This window comes from Rhinichthys klamathensis, unplaced genomic scaffold (genome assembly GCF_029890125.1).
Source record: "Rhinichthys klamathensis goyatoka isolate OS25496 unplaced genomic scaffold, OSU_Roscu_1.1 h1tg000354l_1, whole genome shotgun sequence".
NCBI classification, from domain to species: domain Eukaryota; kingdom Metazoa; phylum Chordata; class Actinopteri; order Cypriniformes; family Leuciscidae; genus Rhinichthys; species Rhinichthys klamathensis.
In genome coordinates, this window is record NW_026606864.1 from 429510 (window position 1) to 438849 (window position 9340).

A 9340-nucleotide genomic window follows, 5' to 3' on the forward strand; every position below is an offset into this window, starting at 1 on the left:
CGGACGCCTCCACCTCGGGGTGGGGAGCGCTGCTCGAGGGCAGACCGCTAGCTGGCCTGTGGTCAGAACGGGAAAAGCTCCTTCACATAAACTGCTTGGAGATGATAGCAGTCGACAAAGCGCTACGGCTTTTTTGTCCCCAGATAACAGGCCACCACGTCTTAGTCCGGTCGGACAACATGTCAGTGGTGGCATACATAAATCGCCAGGGCGGCGTCAGGTCACGAAGCCTTCTCAGGCTGACGGAACGCCTTCTGGTCTGGGCTCAGCACAGCCTGCTCTCACTGAGAGCGGCGCACGTGCCTGGTCACCTGAATGTGGGACCAGACAGACTGTCCAGGAACAAGGTCCCGGCAGGGGAATGGTCGCTGCACCCGCAGACGGTCCAGCTGCTGTGGAAAACGTTCGGCAGAGCACAAGTGGACCTGTTCGCGTCCCACGAAAACGCTCATTGCCCGGAGTTTTTCTCGAAAAGCAAGGACGCGCTGGCTCATGTTTGGCCCCGCTGCCCCCTATATGCTTTTCCTCCCGTCTCGCTCCTGCCTCAGGTGTTGGAACGAATCAGGGAGAACGGATGCCCAGTGCTGCTCGTAGCTCCGCTCTGGACAAACCAGACGTGGTTCCCTGCCCTGATGCAGCTGACCAGCACTGCCCCATGGCCTGTACCATTGAGGAGAGACCTCCTCTCTCAGGCGGAGGGCTCGATTTGGCACCCTCGCCCGGAGTTGTAGTCCCTGCACGCATGAGCCATCAACGGGTACCCGCTAGCCTCCCAGAAGGAGTGTTAAACACGATCGCGCAGGCTAGAGCTCCGTCTACCAGGCGGCTCTACTCCTCGAAATGGTCTGTTTTCTCTGCATGGTGTCAAGCCCAGAGCTTTTCACCTGTGGAGTGCGGGGTTTCGGAAGTGCTTTCCTTCCTTCAAGAGCTACTGGATAAGGGCAGGACCCCATCCACGCTCAAAGTGTATGTGGCGGCCATAGCAACGTTTGCAAAACCGGTGTCTGGCCAGACGCTGGGGAAAAACGACTTAGTCGTGCGTTTCCTTAGGGGAGCTCGGAGGCTGAACCCTCCCAGGCCCCCTTCAGTCCCGACGTGGGACCTTTCCACGGTCTTGGAGGCCATGAAAGGCGCCCCGTTCGAGCCAATCCAGCTGGTGGACATGAAACACCTGTCGTTCAAAACAGTGTTTCTCATGGCTCTCGCTTCAGTGAAGCGCATAGGGGACTTACAGGCGCTTTCAGTAAGCGCGTTGTGTATGGAGTTTGGGCCTAATGACTCGAAGGTCATTCTCAAACCAAAGCACGGGTATGTCCCGAAATCCCTCAATACACCGTTCAGGGCCCAGGTAATTTCCCTGTCCGCCCTTCCGGTTCTCAGTGAGGAGGATGATGCGAGTCTCCTTTGCCCCGTCAGGGCATTGAGAGCTTATGTGTCACGCTCGTCTGTTTTCAGACAGACGGAGCAGCTTTTTGTTTTGTTTGGCGGGCGTTCCAAGGGACTCGCCGCCTCAAAACAGAGCCTATCCAGATGGATAGTGGATGCCATTGCGCTCGCTTACTCTGCGAAGGGCCTACAGTGCCCTTTGGGTGTCAGGGCGCACTCCACGAGAGGCGTGGCCTCTTCGTGGGCGTGGTCGAGCGGGGTTTCCCTGCAAGATATCTGTACGGCCGCGGGCTGGGCCTCGCCGTCTACATTTATAAAATACTATAACCTGGAGGTACCCGCCTTACAAGCTAAGCTTTTGGCGGTTTAAAATTCAGAGCTATCTGCCCCGCTTTGCGGCCCAGATGCTGAGTTTACTAGAGCCCCATGAGTGTTGACACACGTATGGCTACCCAGATCAGGCTGAAAGCTTTCACCCTGGCTGCGCGTTTTGTTGTCATATAATAGCCCCGCTGGGTGTTTTTTTATAAGGAATGACGCTTCCAGCCTCTCTTCCTCCACTCTATGTGAGTTTATGGTGATTATGCACTACAGGGTGAGTAAATCATGGGCTAATTTTCATTTTTGGGTGAATTATCCCTTTAGCATTGCCTAATTTGAAAACATGTCCATCATGTACAGTTTTGGAGAAAAAAACAAGATAAATAAAAAATAAGTACTCAAAATGTATCATTTAACTTAAAATCTGCATAGAAGATAAAATGCTCAATTACTCAATTTAATGTCAATGTCAAAGAACTTTACATAAACATAAGCTGTTCTTTGTCACCGTTTGGATATTGTAAAACACCCAGTGTAGCAGAAATCATCTGTGTATTGTTTGCATTTTTTCTGTCACTGGCCATAATTCTAACCTTGAAATCAGGATTAGGCATAAAATAATGTCATATGTAGAAATTGGCTGTAACCTTGCTCAGAGGAAGATTAATCATGTCCGTGTGTATGGAAGTAAAATAATCCCAAATGTTTTTGAAACAAAAAGCCTGTTGAATTGTACTACTTGAAAAAAATATGCATTGCATTAACCCTGCTTGTATTTTAATGCATTGTATTTTTAGGGCTTGCATTTTTATAGGCTGAAATTTAGCATGGTTAAATATTTAAGCTGTGAATATTTCAAATCAAATCATTTCAAACACATTTTCATTAGTAAAATTTCAATAATCCATATTCACCTTTCATATTTCATTTCCCAAATATTCAAACTGATTAAAAATACAACCTATAATATTCAACAGGCGGTTTTCGGTCCATTTTATTTCGCTTTGCAAATTCGCTTCCACAAATTCAGTGGTTCAAATTCGACAGTAAATTCAACATTGACATCCAGGAGCTGCAGGAAAAGTAGTAGATTACCGAGCATAATCTCCATCTGCTGTTAGTCGACCACACCAGCAGGGGGTGCAAGCGCGTGTTGTTGAGAAGACCAGAGCAACAGTTAGTGCAAGCCATTCATTCGTAAAAACTTATTTTCAAAAATGTAAGTGTATTTGTGATTATTATGACGTCTGTTTTATGTGAAATTCAGTGTGTTCACGATTACTTTTCCTGTGTAGCCTACATGCATCTTTCTCTACCATGAACGATAATGTTATTCCCCCGATGCGGATGTACAGATCCAGTGTTACATTTGACATATTTCTCTTGGTTGTTTAGTTGCCTTAACCTTATATTGCAGCGATGTGCTGCATGCAGTACTAGGGTTTGGTTTCCCTCAATACGTCAGGATTCCCCTGCTGGACATATAAAACGCTTAACGTAGCTTAATGGACATAAAAGACCAAACTCGCAGGCTAGCAGATGGACTCAGAAGGGACCGTCTCTAAAGTTACATACGACATTGGTATACACGTTTCTAACTTAAATACCATTTGAAAAGAACGACTTACAGTCATAAAACCAACTGTAAAGTGTTCGTGTGTCAGGCTCAGGCATAATGCGCAATTTATTCAAATAGATTGAAGTTTGCTATTGAAGTTAGAAACGTTTAGGCCTATAGGACTTGTTACTTTAGAGACGGTCCCTAAATGTGCGAATGTCAACCCAATTTTACATTTAGTCTTTTAGCTGGCACTTTTATCCAAAGCGACTAGTTAAACTAACAATATAGAACAACAATATGAAAGTGCTACTTCCCAGTTTAATCTAATGCAGTACATGTACAATACATACTTTCCAAATAAGGTGCGAGTTTGGTATTTTATATCACTGTACTGTAGTCCATTAAGCTACGTCAAGCGCTTAAGTCCTGACGGAATTCGGGGAATCTTTGAGTATGATGATGTATTGAGGGAAACCGATTATAATCCCGTTCACTGTAGAAAAGGCTGATAAAATAAGGCTACACAGGGAAAGTAACAATGAATGAAACATAAAAACAGCTTTTGTGCCTTTAGATATCATCTTTTCCGCATATATACTGACCCAGATAATCGTCACAAAAAACGTAATGCATGCTGAGTTTTTATGAATGAATGGCTTGCGCTAACTGTTGCTCTGGTCTTCGTCAACAACACGCGCTTGCACCCCCTGCTGGTGAGGTCGACTAACAGCAGATGGAGATTATGCTCGGTAATCTACTACTTTTCCTGCAGCTCCTGGATGTCAACGTTGAATTTACTGTCGAATTTGAACCACTGAATTTGTGGAAGCGAATTTGCAAAGCGAAATAAAATGGACCGAAAACCGCCTGTTGAATATTATAGGTTGTATTTTTAATCAGTTTGAATATTTTGGAAGTGAAATATGAAAGGTGAATATGGATTATTGAAATTTTACTAATGAAAATGTGTTTGAAATGTTTTGATTTGAAATATTCGCAGCTTAAATATTCAACCATGCTAAATTTCAGCCTATAAAAATACAAGCCCTAAAAATACAATGCATTAAAATACAAGCAGGGTTAATGCAATGCATATTTTTTTCAAGTAGTACAATTCAACAGGCTTTTTGTTTCAAAAACATTTGGGATTATTTTACTTCCATACGTGTGGCAGTTTTTCTGGTGATTAAGGGATCATACAAGACTTCTTCACCTTATATGGTTGTCGAAAGCAATAATGCTACAAAATGCACATCATATTTTGTAATAAAATGTAAAACCACAAGTGACTGAACTTCAAGAGGAAGAAGCTGAACACATCATGGCCAAAACCACCCACTGTTTCCTGCACTGTATTCATCTGAGGTGTTACACGAGATTGTTAACCCAAGTTGTGTGAAGTGTTTTCGGCTTGAGTTTGGCATTTGAGTTATAAAGAGATAAAACATGACCAAACCAAATGTTGTCTTTTAGGATTTTCTGGTGTCTAAAATTAAAGAGACGCACTGGATTGGTCTCAATGATCTGGACACTGAAGGACACTGGGTGTGGGTGAATAACCAAACTCTCACTGACACTGGAGTACAGTAAGAACTCTGCATGTGTATCATCATGAAATGATAATCAATGTAGTTTTAATTGACAAGTTGAGAACCAACAACAACAAAAATGTATAAAAACAATCATCCAAGAACTGAAGCGATGACCTTAACTACAGGTGTTTTATAAAATTATTGCAGGAAAGAAATGGGTCTATACCCAGAATGTTTGTGTGTTAAAGGTTGTGGTTCACTGGCGGGCCGAGAGAACCTGATAACTGGAGAGTACAGGATCCGTCTGGAGAGAACTGTGCTAGTCTGGGAGATGGGAATGGCAATTTTCAATCTTGGTTTGATGCTTCTTGTAAAAAAAAAGAAAAAGTTTATTTGTGAAAAGAAATATTAATTTACCTCCATCAGTGGAACTAATAAATGAGGTCTATTTTAATTTTGCATATGCACATTAAACTAGAGATAGCTCTTTTGGATTTGCTTGCTCATATCATGTTAAAATGTGAGTTTTGTGTGTCTAAAATAACAGCATCAATTGAATAACTATAAGACTTGTGTGCTATTGCTAAATGAATACTGTAAATGTAATGTGCGCTTCTCTTTTGAGGACATATTATAGGTTTGTGTGAGAAACAGAATGCAATTTAATCACTGATAATCTCATAATTTAGCATTTTTACAGCATTCAACTTTTGTCTGTTCTGTCACTTTGTATGTCTTGTTCTTTTCTCCTCAAGAGGTCAGCAATGCAGCATCTCTACTGCTTTATTGAAGGCTCTAATATTAAACATTGCTTGTCAAGTTCATCATTTGTAAGTTGCTTTAATAATAAAAGTGTAATAAATAAATGTTGTGCTATTTTATTACTGCATTGGTTTGATTGGGTGAGACATCTGAAAGGATGAAAACAGGGAAAGGGAAAAATCTGAAGGGACCGGGGAAAAAAAACATTGTAAGCATATGAGCAAAGAGCAATCCTGCAGGAATATATCTGTCTGTTTATATACCATTATGCTATGTTATGTTGTAACAATAGGCCTAATTGGTTGAGTTACATGAGCTAAAAATGAGGTCAGATTAACCTTTGAGCTCGGAAGTGTTTTAAAAAGATGAAACGACAACAGAAATTAAAGCTTTAGCATTAGTTCTGCCAGGAAGACTCGATTGTTACGTCACTTATTACCTTAACATCTAACCAATCGTGTTCTAATACTTGCAGTATAAAAGATAGGTACACACGTGGTCTGAGTTCGCAGATGCTGACGCCATCAATTACCTCCATCCTCCCCACAACCAGCAGGATGGTCCTGTCCACACCTCCCACGAGGTCACCTTCGTCTTCAGGCAGGAAATCCAGATTTCGCTACCCACGGATTGCGAGTTACGGATGGGGCCTACGCCAAAGAACTTTAGAAATACTTGCTAGCTGGGCTGTTAATAAATGAATGCTTTATAACGTTATTTTGCCTCCCGAGTCTTTCTGGTACAAATAAAGTGAATAAATGAAATGTATTTACAATTTCTACATGGCACTTTAAACAATTCAACTTGAAGCATTAGGCTCTTAAAAGCATAGAGTCCATTGGTTCCATACCATAAAGCAGTGAAAGAAGAATGTCATGTACACCTAGGATGACTTGAGGGTGAGTAAATCTAATTTTAATTTTTGGGTAAACTAGTCCGTGATTTACTCACCTTCAAGTCATCCTAGGTGTACATGACATTCTTCTTTCAGACGAATACAATCGGAGTTATATTAAAAAATGTCTAAAAAAAAGTGCATCTATCCATCATAAAAGTTCATCTATCCCCCATAAAAGTGCATCTATCCCTCATGAAAGTTCATCTATCCCCCATAAAAGTGCATCTATCCATCAAAAAAGTTCATCTATCCCTCATAAAAGTTCATCTATACCCCATAAAAGTGCATCTATCCCTCATAAAAGTTCATCTATCCCCCATAAAAGTGCATCTATCCCTCATAAAAGTTCATCTATCCCCCATAAAAATGCATCTATCACCCATAAAAGTGCATCTATCCCTCATAAAAGTTAATCTATCCATCATAAAAGTGCATCTATCCATCAAAAAAGTGCATCCATCAAAAAAGTTAAATCTATCCCTCATAAAAGTTCATCTATCCCCCATAAAAATGCTTGGGGTTAATAAAGGCCTTCTGAAGTGAAGCGATGAAAAATATTCATATTTAACACATTACAAAGTAAAATTCGAGCTTCAGGCCAAATAACCATACGCAGTCTACTTTCGTCTAATTACTATAGCTTGTTTCCAGGATACCGGAAGATTTCCTTCCATCCAAATTTTGTTGAAAAAATCCAATTACTTTAAGTATTACTTCATCCATCTGTTTAATCATAATATAGCAAATTCTATCTTTTCCAGGAGCAGTACTGCTAACCCTCATTAACACTATTTTAAGTTCCCACATATTAAAGGCAGCATCCAGAGCTGTTTGACTATCAGGTATTTTTTATAAATATCTTGATGTTGCTTTAAGATTTATTCCCTCCTTCTCTTATAATTTATTCCTGAGCTGCCTTTTGAAAGGTGGAAGCTAACATTTCCGCTTAATCTTCTTGCGTCACTGCTGTTTTCCCTTCATCTCCTAAGACTGGAATATTCTGTGTTCTATAAACTCCAACCATCTTTTTAAGGACACTCCATACTTCTAGTTGGGTTTCCCTTCATTTGTGGAGCAGAAAGATTGCCAATACTTTCTTTTAGCATGCTTTATTATCTTCCTTGCCTGAGCCCGTTTTCTCTGATATATAATTAAAGTTGGGTATTAAGGTTTTCTTTAGTTCTCTAAAAGCCTTATTTCTAACTTTAACGGCTTTAGTACATTCGTAATTCCACCATGGAACAATTTTCAACCTGCCTTTACCTTCCGATTTAGGAATGGATTCTTCAGCTGCATTTATAATAATTGCATTTAATCCGTCAGAACACAAGTTTATATCATCCTCTAAAATATAATTCTCCATTCCATCAATACAAAACCTGTTAAATTTAGCCCAATCAGCTTTATCAAACCGCCATCTATTTTGCATTATTTTATTTTGTTGATAAATTTCCAATCCAACATCACATGTTATTGAAAAGTGATCACTTCCCAATGTTGATTGCTCTATAACTTCCCACTGACATTCTAAAGCTATAGCTCCAGAGACTATTGTTAGATCTATACAAGAAGTTGATGAATCCCTTATATTGTATCTAGTACCCTTTCCATTATTTAAATATACTAAAGCATATTCCTCCATAAAATCTTCTACTACCCTTCCATTATTATCTGTGCATAAACTTCCCCAAAGTGAATAATGTGCATTAAAATCCCCACACCATATCAAATTGTCCCCAGCCTTGATTATTATTGTATTTAGTTCATCTAATATTAACTGATTGCAAGGATTATAAAAGTTTACCACCTTTAATCCCCCTCCCTGTGTCCACACCTCTACAATCACAAATTCCCCTGCATGGAGCATCTAATATTATTTCTCTAAAAGCCACCCCATAACAAATGTCCCACATCCTCCACCATTAGTTCCAACTCTATCCTTTCTAACCAACCTGAAGCCAGGAATGCTAAAATTTAATTGTGGACGAAGCCAAGTCTCCTGAATACATATAATATCTGGTAAAACTGATAGCTGATAAACAAATCTTTTAAAATCTTGTCCATTCGCAATCAAACTTCGGGCATTCCATTGTAAAATTTTCATATTTTATTTTTACCTCTTTGTCTTCCCAAAGGATCACAGATCCCTGCTGTTCCTTCAGTTTTTCCAAGTAACGTTTGAATCTGTTCTACTGAAACTTCAGTAATACCCAGATGTCGGGCAGCTGCAGATATAATAATTTTCAGCTTTTCTGTTCTTTTGTCTGTTTGAGCTGAACAATTAATGACTTCTGCTATAAAAGCAAAATTAATTTTATTTACCACAAGCATGTTTCCATCCTCAAGACACTTATGACTACAAGTATCTTTAGACTGGGTTATGTTATTTCCCCTCAAATTTCCATTTGTCGCTTGTACTTGCTTTGACTGCCTGAGCATATGAAATATGCTGTACTGTTTTGAGTTTCATTGCTTCCGTAGCTTGTTTTTGAGCTTTACTTCCAAGAAACGCTGCACTGTGTGGTCCTCCACAATTACAACATTTGGGTTCAACCCCCTCTCCACATTGCCCATAATCATGTTCTCCGCCACATTTGCAGCATCTTTTTTTCCCCTTACATACTGTTGCCACATGACCCAATCTTTGGCAATTAAAGCATCTCAATGCTGGCCTCACATACGGCCGGACCGTATAGCTCATATATCCAATCTTAATACGTTCCGGTAAGTTTTTACAATTGAAAGTTAGTACAACAGTAGTACGACTTTCTTTTTTACCATTTCTACTGGAAAGCAAACGCGTCACTTCAGTCACCATTTCGTTCGTAATCTGTGCCTTTAAAACCTCATTAGATAAACATACAGGCACCCCCATAATCA